Source organism: Nelumbo nucifera, chromosome 1, assembly GCF_055504915.1.
Source record: "Nelumbo nucifera cultivar China Antique chromosome 1, China Antique-T2T, whole genome shotgun sequence".
Lineage (NCBI taxonomy): Eukaryota > Viridiplantae > Streptophyta > Magnoliopsida > Proteales > Nelumbonaceae > Nelumbo > Nelumbo nucifera.
The window spans coordinates 174,419,692-174,432,572 of NC_142649.1; the positions used below are offsets into that span (position 1 = coordinate 174,419,692).

The window sequence follows — 12,881 nt, forward strand, 5'->3', positions numbered from 1 at the left end:
CCTTCGCGAGGTCGAGGTCGGGGTCGGGGATGGGATTACCCCTGAATCCCCGATCGAGGACGGGGATGGGGACGGGGAATGCAATCCCCGCCCCGACCCGTCCCCGATTAATATATAATATTATATATATTATAAATTTATATATAATACTATTCGTTTTTAAAATATTAATTATTAAAACTTGAAAAATAGTAAAAGTGTAAAATACTAAACTAAAGTCTAAAACCCTCGAAAGAGAGAAGTCGAGAACTCTCAACTCATCTGTCTTTGGAATAGTTTCGCCGATTCGCCTTCCTTCATCTTCGACTTTTCGTCGTTGCAAAAGATTCAGAACCCTAGTTCTGTGCCTTCTCGAGTGATAGAGAATACATAAAGAAGAGTTTCAGTCATCAGTCCTTCTAACCTTCGCCTATCATCGTTGACCGCCATCGTCGTGACCCCATTGCCCGTCGGAGTCTCTCTCATCGCCTATCTTAACTCTCCCAACGGTTCTCTCTCTCTGTCTCAACCTCTCGATCCATCGGGGATTCGGGTCTCCGACGAGGAATTCATCCCCGTTGGGGTCGGGAATGGAGGGGGGATTCCTTTCCTTGCCGGGGATCAGAGATGGGGATGGAGGCTGATTTAGGAGTTGGGATCAAGGATGGGGAATATAATCCACGCCCCAAACCCGCCTCGTTGCCATTCCTACCTACACTTTCATTTTGCGACAAATACATAGTGGGATCTATTACTTACAAAGCGTGCCCCACACTGATCTCACAGCCACATCCCTGAAGGGATGGGAGATCCAACATATGGATGGCTGAATCCTACAAGAAGATTGGGCGAAATTTCAAAAATTTCTTTACTCCCATACGGGAATCCCTATCAGAAGCCCTATCACCCGGACGATCCGGAGCAGGGTTCTTAGCAACTTTGTCAAATTTCTTGGACATCAAAACCAGCATAAGGTTACGATACTAGTTAGCGTAATTTGGGCCCTTAAACTTATTATTGTCCAACAGTTTGGCGAATTGTCTGTTTGCCATTTCCGATAAAAGGCAAAGCAAATATTAGTCCACAACCTGATTTGATTAATGTTATTTACATAGATATGACTTTTAATCTATGTTACATTTTCATTTATTCATCTCTAAGATTTCCCTCCTATCTTAGTGACAGAGATTGCGAATTATATCTCTGGAAATGTGGGAAACTACATATAGTGCATGGAACCAACTATTTCAGCTGCATAACCCCACCACCTTCTGTGAATGATTACATCCACTCATCTTATGAGCTTTCCCTTTGGCCTCTGCTAGACAAGGTTCATTGTCATTTTAGGTTAAACATTTATGTCTAGTAAGTGCTTACCCATCATATTCGTGAACGCCAAGGTACTGTGAAAGAGTATTCCATTTTATAATAGGCCCCTCCTACATCGGTCTATGATGCCCCTATCATCTTATGAAACAATCCAATAGATCCAGTAGCAAATGGATATACCAATTTTATGGTGCATCTCCTCATTACTGAATGACCCATTTTCATGCTAATGATGGAAGGCCTTTAGAGAGTTCATCATATGAATATTCCTATCACGTGCACTTATATTTCAGTGGAGGGAACGAAATATTACGCCCTAATTTTTAGGTCAAACCAAAGTAGCTCCCACTGGCTTTCTTAAAGCCATATTTAAATGGGCCCTAAACGGCTAAGGTTCCGCACAGTTCCTTCTCGAGGAGGAAGCTGATGTAGGGCCCACCAAATGGGGAGATCATCCAATGATCTTATAGACACCATGGCAATGATGTGCATTCAACCATGGTGTGTGAAAGAACCACTATCGAAATAATCATGGGCCAAGTACTTATGGCCCATGTACGTAGCACGTTATATATCCATACATCACATGCATGAAACAAATTGATCAAATCAATTAAATATCTGTAAAACCCTTAATTAATTAGATTAAATCAGTATCAACCCAACAAAAGCCCATAATGTTATCATATAACATTATCTAGGTATATGGGCTGTATTACAAAAAGCAGTTTGGTCCATATAGCTAAATTAGGGTTGATTCAGTTGTATCATATTAAAGCTAGGTTTTTACAGAGGTGGACCGAATTAAAACTTGAAGTGGGCCATCAACCCTCTGGCCTAAATCGAATTAGCGTCAGCAAAAACCAACCCCATTGAACCAACAATTTGGTCCAACAAGTTTGGACCAAATCTGGTGTAAATCGGCCCAAGTTTTGGTGTCCAATTCAAGAATTAATTAAAGAATAATGATATGAAAAATAAATTAATTCAAGATAATCAAATTATCAAGAAAACAAAATAAGAGAGTTGCACTATGATTTTCTTGGATGTCCTGCAAACTTGCAAAGAACAATTAATCGTAGATTGCATAATTGATATCTACAAAATCGCAGATCGTAGAACTCCCTTCTATGAAATCTTCTTCTCCTCTGTTGCGCACTCCAGCAATCTCCATATGGAATTAAAATAGGAAAACATAATTTTTCTGTTATTACATCACATCGAATTCCTATACAATTTGTCTAAAAATAAAATAAAAAAATGAAAAGGTCACTTGTCTGAATGGTGATAGTGGGTTGTAAACTTTAACAACAACTTCTCATAAAATGCCATGTGCCTAGAATTCCAAAAAAACGAGAAGGCCACGTGTTTAAATGGTGGGGGTTGTAGCCTGAAGACCTTCCCTTTACCTACACGTGTCTAGGTTTCCAGAAGATGCCATATTCCCAATAAGCGGCCAGGACATGTTGTGAGGCCATTTTGATGCATGCTCTGTGAGGAGCATATATGAACTTGACAAATACCTCCATAATGCGTTAAATTATAAAATGACCATCCAAACTTCCCCTATTTTCTTTCTCACCTATTTCTTTTAAACCCTAATTAACCAAAAATACCTTTATTTTTACCCAAAGGAACCAAGTAAAATAACAAAAATCATTTCATTGGCATGAAAAAAAAAAAAGCTTTTTAAAATTTTTTATAGACTAAGACATGAATCACGTGCATTCACATGCAAATAGTTAAAGAGCAAAATTGGGTTTTAAAAATTACAAAAATTATGTGTAATTGCATGTGGACGAAATGTAATGGTGATATAATAATAGGAGTAGAGTTAGTCAATTGTTAAAAAACCTAAGAATTATAATTGAGACACATAATGATCCTAATGCAATAAATAAATAGTTAAATAAATTTTTGTTGATCCTAATACAATTTTATTCGAGACACATAATGCAAATAAAACCCTACAATTCAACCAATTTGGTTCAATTCTATTAGGTTTGTCCAACATTTATAGCCTTAATTACAAATGGGATATATGATGCACATCGAAACCTTAAATAATTAGATTGGTTTGGTTATATTGATAATGGGTATACTCGATGGAGTTTGGATTTGGTCCCAATAACCATTACAATTGTATATTGGTAACATCTAGCCACGAAGGACAAGGGGGATATTTCCAATACATTGTTGTAATGGCTATTGAGCCTATGGGTGCAATCGAACCGATACAAAATGAACTTTGGCATGTCTTGGCTCAACTTGACTAAAATATTCAAGTTTGAGTTCAAGTTCAGCTTAAAAGCTCGAAAATAAATATATTATATATATATATATGATAATTTTAAGTAATAGGTGTATGTTATTATATTATATAGAATATAACAAATATTTTTATATATGTTATATAATGTATTTTTATATTCTATAATACATATAAGTACATATGTATGTATGTGTTAATTAAGCTAAACTTGGGAGCTTCCAAACCAAACTTTTTATTGGTTGAGCTCCAATTCAAATAACTAATGGATTAATGGCTCTAACAACCCTTGTACTATTCCGAAAAGGTAATTTTGCCCTCAAACCGAAAAAAAGGCCAATTTAAACTCCATACTTCGAAAAAAAGGCCAACCATAAGCAAATAAAGCCTGGTGTTAGTGATGTCGTTCACAATCCGTTAAATAATGAATAAAATAATAGGAAATGTTGATGTATCATTGTTAAACTAAAAAAAAAACTACAAATTTGCAAGCGGATCCCAATGAATAAAATAAAAAACTATTTAATATATAATCATAAATGTTGAAAATAATATACAAGTGGGTCCCACTTAAAATTTTTTCTTTTAAGATAAATAATAAGTGGGCCCCACTTAAAATTTTCTCTTTTAAGATAAATAATAAGTGGGCCCCACTTGAAATTTCCTTTAAGAGAGAAAAATAATAGGTGGCCCCCACTTAAAATTGTAAGTGGGTCAGAGGGGATACTTTCCCTTGAGAACATCGCGACACGACAACAAAAGGGTGGTGCGGGAGATACTGAGACAAAATAAGATGTTTATTGCAAAACCCCTACACATGCATCTCTTCCCTCCTTTTCCAATCATCTGAACAACTCCAATTCTAACGCTAACATCCCGTTCCCTTTGACCCACTTCTATAGTCCTCACTTTTCCTCTTCTCAAATCATCAATTTCAGCAACGGAACTAGCAATATCGCCACTAGATCCATCCCTTGCTTCAACATCAAAAGCGATAGCTCAAACCCATGTAGATATCCTTGCGGAATCCCTCCCATTTATCCAGAAGTTTTGTGGCAACACCTTCCTCTTCAAGTACAATGGCGCATCCATGAAGGATCAAAGTCTTTGGGCATCCGTCATCAACGATCTCGTCCTCCTCTCTTGCATTGGTCTTCATCCTGTCTTCATCCATGGAGGTGGCCCTGAAATTAACCCCATGCTTGGATGACTTAGCTAGCAACCCAATTTTGTCAAAGGTCTCCGAGTGATTGATCTTCCACCATGAAAATAATTGAAATGGTCATCGTCGGTAAGGTTAATAAACACTTAGCTTCTCTCATCAACAAGGCCAGAGCCACTATTGTCGGTCTCTCTGAAAAAGATGGTTGCCTCCTCACCACCTAGACGTCTACCAAAGCTGCTCAACTTGGGTTTTTTTATGACATTGCTTGGGTAGATCCAATCATCCTCCACTCGCTTGTTGCTAATGATTTCATTCCAGTGATTGTCATAACTAGTCCTGAAGTTGATAATAGATTGAACTTCCTCGGGTTGGGAATTCATGATTCCAAACACATACGCTTTGTTGTTCTCATTGCTTAGATCTGAAAGAGAGGGATGATAGCTCAGAGTTGTATCCTTGTCATCCGGTTGAGTGGTTTGATTCTGAGATGCTAGATTTCAATTTCACCTCGGTCAACAAAGGTTGGCATGGCAAGATATATAGATAGATAGAGAAAGGACCCACTTACAATTTCAAGTGGAGCCCACCTATTATTTTTTCTTAAAAGAGAAATTTTCAAATGGGATCCACTTATATATTATTTTCAACATTTACGATTTTACATTAAATATTTTTTTATGTTATTTAGTGGGACCCACATGCATATTTTTAGTTTTTTTAGTTTAGTAGTGTCACATCAGCATTTCCTATTATTTATTCATTATTTAACATATTGTGAACGGTGTCACTAACACCAGGCGTTATTTGCTTACGATTGGCCTTTTTGTTGAAGTTTGGGGTCTAAATTGAAATTTTTTTCGGTTCGAAGACAAAATTGCATTTTTGGAATAGTACAAGGGTTGTAAGAGCCATTAATTAAACTTAGGAATGGCAATGAGGTGAGGCGGGGCTAGGTTTTGCCTACCTTGTACCGACCCCGAATTCAAATTCCCCGCACCATACCTGCCTCAAACCTCGGCAGGGCTAAAAATCCTAACCCCATCCTCACCCCGTAGGGAACGGGGATCCCTGACTTTGCCCCACCCTGCCCCTATTATTCTTACTTGTATACTTATTAATTCCTCGCTCCATACCTGTCTCGAACACCGACTGGACAAATACTCTCCCCGCCCCATTCCCGACCCTAGAGTTTCGAGTTTTCCCTGAACCTACCCCCGAACCCCGATCAGTGGTAAAAAAACCCTACCCTAATTGGGGTGGGGCCCATAGGGACAGGTCGATTTGCCATCTCTAATTGAGCTTACCCAAAAGTTTAAACTAGATTCGATTATAACTCAATTCAATTGCAAGTTTGCAACCTTAATTGAGCTCACATGATAGGTAGCCCCAGTGTTGTTCGAAGTCCGAACAATGAGTTTCCATTTTTGCAACCTCATATGGTAGAAATCTATCTCCCCTAGTTATCCTAATCCTCTACTCTATTAGTCAAGGACTACCAGTTGCTCCTTAGGGACTGGGTGCCTGATATGTCCCCCAAGAACTTAGTTTTTGAACATCTGAATATTTGTGCTCGTATTTCGGATCTTCCACCAAAAGCTATGACCAGAGCCTTCGGTGAAATGCTGGTTAAAGAAGCCAGAGAACTGGTACCTTAGGAGGAGGATGACATCAATGATATAAACTCCCCAGAATGGGACATTTATATGGGTGAAAATCCGTCTGAATATCAATAAGCCACTTGAGAAGGGTGTTTACAGAATGAAACAGGACGAAACAAGAGCCTGGCATGCCTTTCAATATGAAAGACTCCCATTATTCTATTACAGGTGCGAGAGGATTGGACATGGAGAAGAAAAGTGTGGCTTTGAGGATCGAGCTGATCCTATTGAAGAATTGGCATCCAAGCTAGCTCAAAATGTAATGAACAAAGAAATCAATCCGACGGATTATGGCCCCTGGATTCAAGCGGAACCCGACGCAGAAGGAGATAAATTCCTTAATAAAGGTATGAAGAAGAGTTTTGAAGAAAGGAAATGACATTCTGAGAGGCCAAATGACAAGGGGAAGCAGAAGCTAGTTTAGGATTCTGAGAACTCGAGTAGTGATTCACCGAACCTAAAGTAGCTTGACCGGAGGGGTGCTATGTTCAGAATAGGATCATTGTCCTTATGTATCAATTTTCAAATCAGACTTGAAAAGGATTTAACAAAGTCAATTGAGTTCTATGCGATAGATGGTTAGAGTTTCAATATGTTGTTTGCTCTGGTAAATGTCCTCGACGAGATGATTAGTCTTGGAAAGGATCCAGGATGGAAGTTCGAGACCAATTTACCTGTGACTCAAGTCTTTCCATTCTAGGGAGTGTTAATCAGATCCCCTAGGAAGATGGCCTAGAAATTTACCCTTAAAAGAAAAAATCGAGTATTGTGATAAAGAAAATATCACATCAACAGGATGCAACCGACACGAAAGAGGATTTAATGCTGCAAAAAGATTTTGAGGGTGAATAGCACTCCAATACCTTGGCCCCAGATTTAGCGGTAATAAAGGAAGCCTCGGTCAACCCTGTCCTTTCAAACTCCAAATTGAAACAACCAATGTTAGAGATGAACGGAGCAGGATTCCAATATGGGTTTATAGAATCGATGCAGGAAATAGTCCCCTGTTTCAAAAAGCAAAAGTTTGAAGTTGCAAAAACCCCCCATTCCATTAGAGAGCCTGGTCGATGGTGCGTCTATTTTGGGAACTTCAACATGGACTCAATAAACTAGAAAAATGATATCAGGTCCTATGGAGGTCAGTAATGTTTTACTTAACATAAATGTTTTCCCCTTATTTTTATAACTTTTGGTAAAAGTTTTAAAAAACCTGGTCATCCTAAGAAGAGATGCTCACAAATCCATGGCAAAAAGAAAACCTTAACCATTAAACCCAGTCAGTTGCGAGTGTGTAAGGAAGATGAAATGTCAAACTTTGAGGCTAAGTGTCGATGGTCAAAGAGACACTTAACATCGGACTTTGTGTTTAGGAAAAGAGGCAAGTTTAACCATCACCTTCTACTTGGTAGGGCTAAGACCTTTCGTTGCTGTAGGGGTTGACTTTAATGCATGTTTGACTCAATGAACCTTAGTGTTGTTCGCCACAATGTTCTGAAAATATTCTTCTATGCTCCTCATATGCATGTTGTTCTTGCCTAAATAAATGGGTGTAGGTGGTTGTCCCAAAACAACCACCAAGAAGAAAATGAAAGTGGTCAACTGGAATTGTGAGGGTGTAGGTTCCCCCCCGACAATTCGTTCAGAGAAGAGGATCCTCAATAAAGAACAACCTATCATTCTTTTTTCTCATGGAAAATAAATGTAAATTGATAAACTTTGTTAGGAAACTCAAGACTCTTAGAGACTGGAATAAGTGGGGGTAGATGCAATTGGGCAATGTGGAGGTTTGGCTCCGCTATGGAGAAACGGCGTAAACCTCAAGGTAATTACTGCAAATTAAAATTTCATCCACACTTAAATCACTAACACAACGAGTGAGAGCTAGTTTTATACTTTCTGCTATGGCCCTCCCCACAAAAAAAGATAAACCTCTCTTCTTTGATCAATGGACGCAAATAGCTTCAATACGTCAAGGGCCGTGGTTATGCATAAGTGACCTAAATTTGATTTTCCGCAAGGATGAAAAACTAGGAGGTAAGATTGTAAGCATTGGGTTTTGCAGTGAAATGTGAATTTGGTTAGGAGTTTAGGTATATCTGATATTAAAAGTGTTGGTCCATGGTTCACTTAGTGTAATAAAAGGGAGTCCCATGACATGGATTTTGAAGTTCTAGAAAAAGGGATGGGTAACAATGAATGGAAAGTTGTGTTCCCTGATGCATGTATTTACCACCTGTTCATGGGAGGCTCGGAACATCTGCCAATTCTCCTAAATACTAACCCTGGTTTGGGGAGAAGACGAAGACCCTTTAGGTTTGAGGAGATGTGGATTACCCACAAAGATTGTGAAAGGGTAATTGAGGAGTCTTGGAATAAGACCTCTAGAGGTCAAAATCAACATGCTTTGAGAACAAAAAATATGAGGCTCAGAGCTGAATTGAAGAAATGGAACAAGAATGGATTTCTTAGCATAAAGATTTAAGAAGCAAAATCAAACCTAGAAAGAGCCTTGCATGCCATTGTAGCTAGTTTCTCTATTGAGAAAGTTAAACATTGTGAGCAAATCCTATATAAGTGGTTGAAGTGATAAGAGATTCATTGGGCTCAAAAATCTAGGTGTAATTGGCTAAAGTGGGGTGATCAAAATACAAAGTCTTTCCATCAATCTACTTTGAACAGGAGATCAAGGAATGAAATTTTGAGAATTAAAAATAATCAAGGAAATTGGGATGAGGATGATAGAAAAATTGAGATGGTTTTTAAGGATCATTTTTAGAATTTATTTAGCACTTCAGACCCCACAAATATGGAAGCAACCTTAGATCATGTTAAAATAGTAATAGCTGAAGAGGGTGCTAGAGACCTAGAAAGGAATGTTTCTGATGAGGAGATCTATGAGGCATTGTTCTAAATGAACCCAAGAAAGGCCCCTAGGCCGGATGGGTTCTCTAATATGTTTTTTTCAAAAATATTGGCATGTAGTTGGAGGGGATGTTAAAGCATCAGTGAAAAGTTTCTTTAGAAATGGGGTTATCCATAAAGATATGAACTCAACTTTCATAACCCTTATTCAGAAGGTAAACCACCCAGAGGAACCTAGTTACTTCAAACCAATCAGTCTTTGCAATACTGTGTACAAGGTTGTTGTAAAAATCGTTGCCGATAGGATGAAAAAAATCCTTCCCTCAGTGATCTCACATAATCAGAGTGATTTCCTAGAAGGGAGATTTATTGGGGACAACATATTGATAGCCCATGAGATTTTTCACTTTATTAGGAAAACAAAGGCTAGGAAAGGTTATATGGCCATTAAGTTGGATATAAGTAAAACCTGTGATAGAATAGAGTGGCTTTTCTTGAGGAAAGTTTTAGAAAAAATTGGGTTTGGGGGGTTAAGTGGGTCATGGAGTGTGTGGCATCGGTGTCCTATCAGATCTTGATAAATGGAGCTCCAAGTAGAAAATTCTACCATTTGAGAGGGCTAAGACAAGGGGATCCAATGTCCCCTTTTCTATTCCTCTTATGTCTTTTCGAGCATTTTATGATTTAGTCGAAGGTAGATTGATTTCTGGAATCAAGGTGAGTCATGGAGGCCCGATCATCTCTCACTTGTTTTTTGTAGATGATAGTTTCATTTTCTTAAAGGCAGATTTAGATGAAGGCTAGAAAATTATGGAGGCCATTAAACTCTATGAATAAGCCTTAGGCCAACAGGTGAATCTTAGCAAATCTGAAATTTCTTTTAGCTCTAATCTACACTCTAAATTAGAGAAAATCATAGCTAAGAGCATGCATTTAAAAAAAGTTGAGAAACCCTTAACATATCTTGGGCTCCCCTCTCATTTTTCCAGATCTAATTCAAGGATGTTCGAGTATCCTGTGGACAAAGTGGATAGGAAGGCCTCAAACTAGAAAATGTAAGTTACTGAACCAAGCAGGTAACGAGGTGATTATATAAAATCAGTTTTGAATGCCTTACTAGCTTATAATATGTCATGCTTTCTCTTACCCAAAAACATATCAAAGGATATAAAGAAATCACAAAGAAACTTCTGGTGGGGTAAAAGTAACAACTCAAAAGGCATACATTCGTTTAGTTGGAATCAAATTAGTAAAAATGAGTTGGATTGTGGTTTGGGGTTCAGGGACCCAACTTGTTTTAACAAGGCACTCTTAGCTAAACTAGCTTAGATGTTAGCATGTAATGATAACAATCTTTGGGCTCAGGTTTTGAGAGCCAAGTATGTGATGCATAGGTCATTCCTAAATGCCAAATTGCCCCAAATGGTTAATGGGGTTGGAGGAGTTTGCTGGAAGGAAAGGAAGTCATCTCCAAAGGTGTTTGTTGGTTGGTGGGATTGGGAAGGAGAATTTCCATTTGGGAGGACCCGTGGGTCCCTGGTTTGCCTCGCTTTAGAATCTATGGGCCCAGACCTATAATTCTTGGAGTATCCTTAGTGGCAGACCTAATGGACCAAGGATCCAGAACCTGGAATATCGAGCTGATAAACTCACTCTTCATTCCCGAAATAGCTAGCCAAATTCTTAGCATTCGGATTCCTTTGGTTGAGCAAGGAGATAGACTGATTTGGAGTCTAAACAAAAGGGTCACTTTAATGTAAAATAAGCCTATTTTGTCATGAAGAATGCAGATTTTAACTCTTGCCCAACTAAAGAGAATGATAGATGTCTCTAGAAATCTACTAGTCATTGGCAGTTCCTCCGAAACTCAAAACTTTCCTCTATAAATGTTGCATTAAAGCCATTGCAGTAAATTCAAACTCGTTCAAAAGGAAAGTTGTAGGTTCCCCTTTATGCTCTATTTGTCTAAAAGAGGAAGAAATTGTATTGCGTGCTATCTGTAGGTGTGACTGTGCAAGCAGGTGATGGATTATGTCTCCCTTGGGTCTTGTTTTTTACAATGTAGATGCAAATGCAAGTTTTAAGGATTGGCTTACTAGATGAGTCAGAGTTTGTAGTGGGTAAAAGGATAAAAAAGAGGAGTTGCTATCTCTAACAACTTCTCTGATTTGGTGTATATGGCTACATAGAAATGATTATATTTTTAATGATGAGTCTAATATTGATTATTGCTTGGTGATTAAAAGGGTTGTGATGCTAGCCAAGGAGTTTCAAGGTCAAGTAGCTTCATCACCACCAACACTGCCCTGTTTTGAAGGTGGTGAAGTTGCTGAGTCTCGCTGTACTCCCCTCACCAGGTTGGATAAAGATTAATGTAGACAGAGCTTCTGTAGCTGAATCTACTCTGTTTGTGACTGGAGCTGTTGTAAGGGATAGTTTTGATACCTGTTTATTTGTCAACTCAGTTTGTTTAAAGGCAGATTTTGCTGTTTTTACTAAAGATCTTGCAGTGTTAAATGGTTTACTCCTAGCCTTTGAGCTAGGATTATCCCAAATCATCATAGAAAGTGAATGTAAACTTGTTGTGGAATGTTTGACTTTTGCTGGTGTTGATTGTGTTTCTGAAATCTCTATTGTTATTCAAGACTGTCTTCATTTTGCAAGATCTATATCATACCGTTTTGTCTCTCTGGCCTGATCCAAAAGGATTTAATCCCTCCTTAGCGTCCTTTGTTTCTTGTTTTCTGTTGTTTTTTCTTTTCTTTCTCTTTCTTGTTGTTTTGTTTTTGTTCCTAGTTTGTCTTCCTCTTTTGTTCTGGTCTTGTTTATTGATATCAAATTTCTACAAAAATAAATTGAGCTCACTATATTGATTAGATTTTAACTCGCTAAATTGAGTATTTCCTCTAGGTTGTGTTTGGAAATGATGCAAATAAGTGTGAATGTAAATATGCAGAGTGTAAAACGGTTTATATAAATTACAAAGTTGGGTTAGTTTTGCACCGTCAAATTTACCTTCTTACCAAACGGACTTTTAGTTGTAATGGATACAAGCACGAATTCCAATAAAATATATGCCTTTTTTTATCCAAAGCCCACTTGAATGCAAATTCACTTCTTTTTTATTGATGTAAATATGCATTAAAAAACATGTTTTTTGTCATTTGTCAATGCATGAATACATTGTTGTTAAACACAATCAAAACTGAACGTGCAAATTTATCCTAAACCGGGATTTACACTCCATTTACATCATTTCCAAACACAACTTTACTCTTCATTTTCACACGTGCGTGCAGATTTTTTACGTTAATTCCTTGCGAAGTTACGAAGAAATTGATTTCATTGGTGCAAGTTGATTCATACATAATACATCTAGAAATTTTTATTCAAGCGACTGTCATAAGCCCGTCTAGCTCAGCCGGTAGAGCGCAAGGCTCTTAACCTTGTGGTCGTGGGTTCGAGCCCCACGGTGGGCGTTTTTTATTATTATTTGTTTATTTGGTTTTACTCCTTTAGAAGGATGTGTGGATGGATTTACTTAAAACCAGAGCCAGATGGCAAGCGACAGCCAGCCAATCTGCGTAGACTCGTTTTTAACACATGGCTGTTTTTCAGT

At 38.1% G+C, this 12,881-nt stretch overlaps 1 non-coding gene across 1 annotated transcript; it reads left to right on the plus strand.

Moving 5' to 3' along the window:
• Positions 1-12,668: 12,668 nt before the first annotated feature.
• TRNAK-CUU (transfer RNA lysine (anticodon CUU)) lies at positions 12,669-12,741 on the plus strand. The gene has a single exon. It is a non-coding gene; the product is annotated as a tRNA-Lys (tRNA).
• The last annotated feature ends 140 nt before the right edge of the window (positions 12,742-12,881 follow it).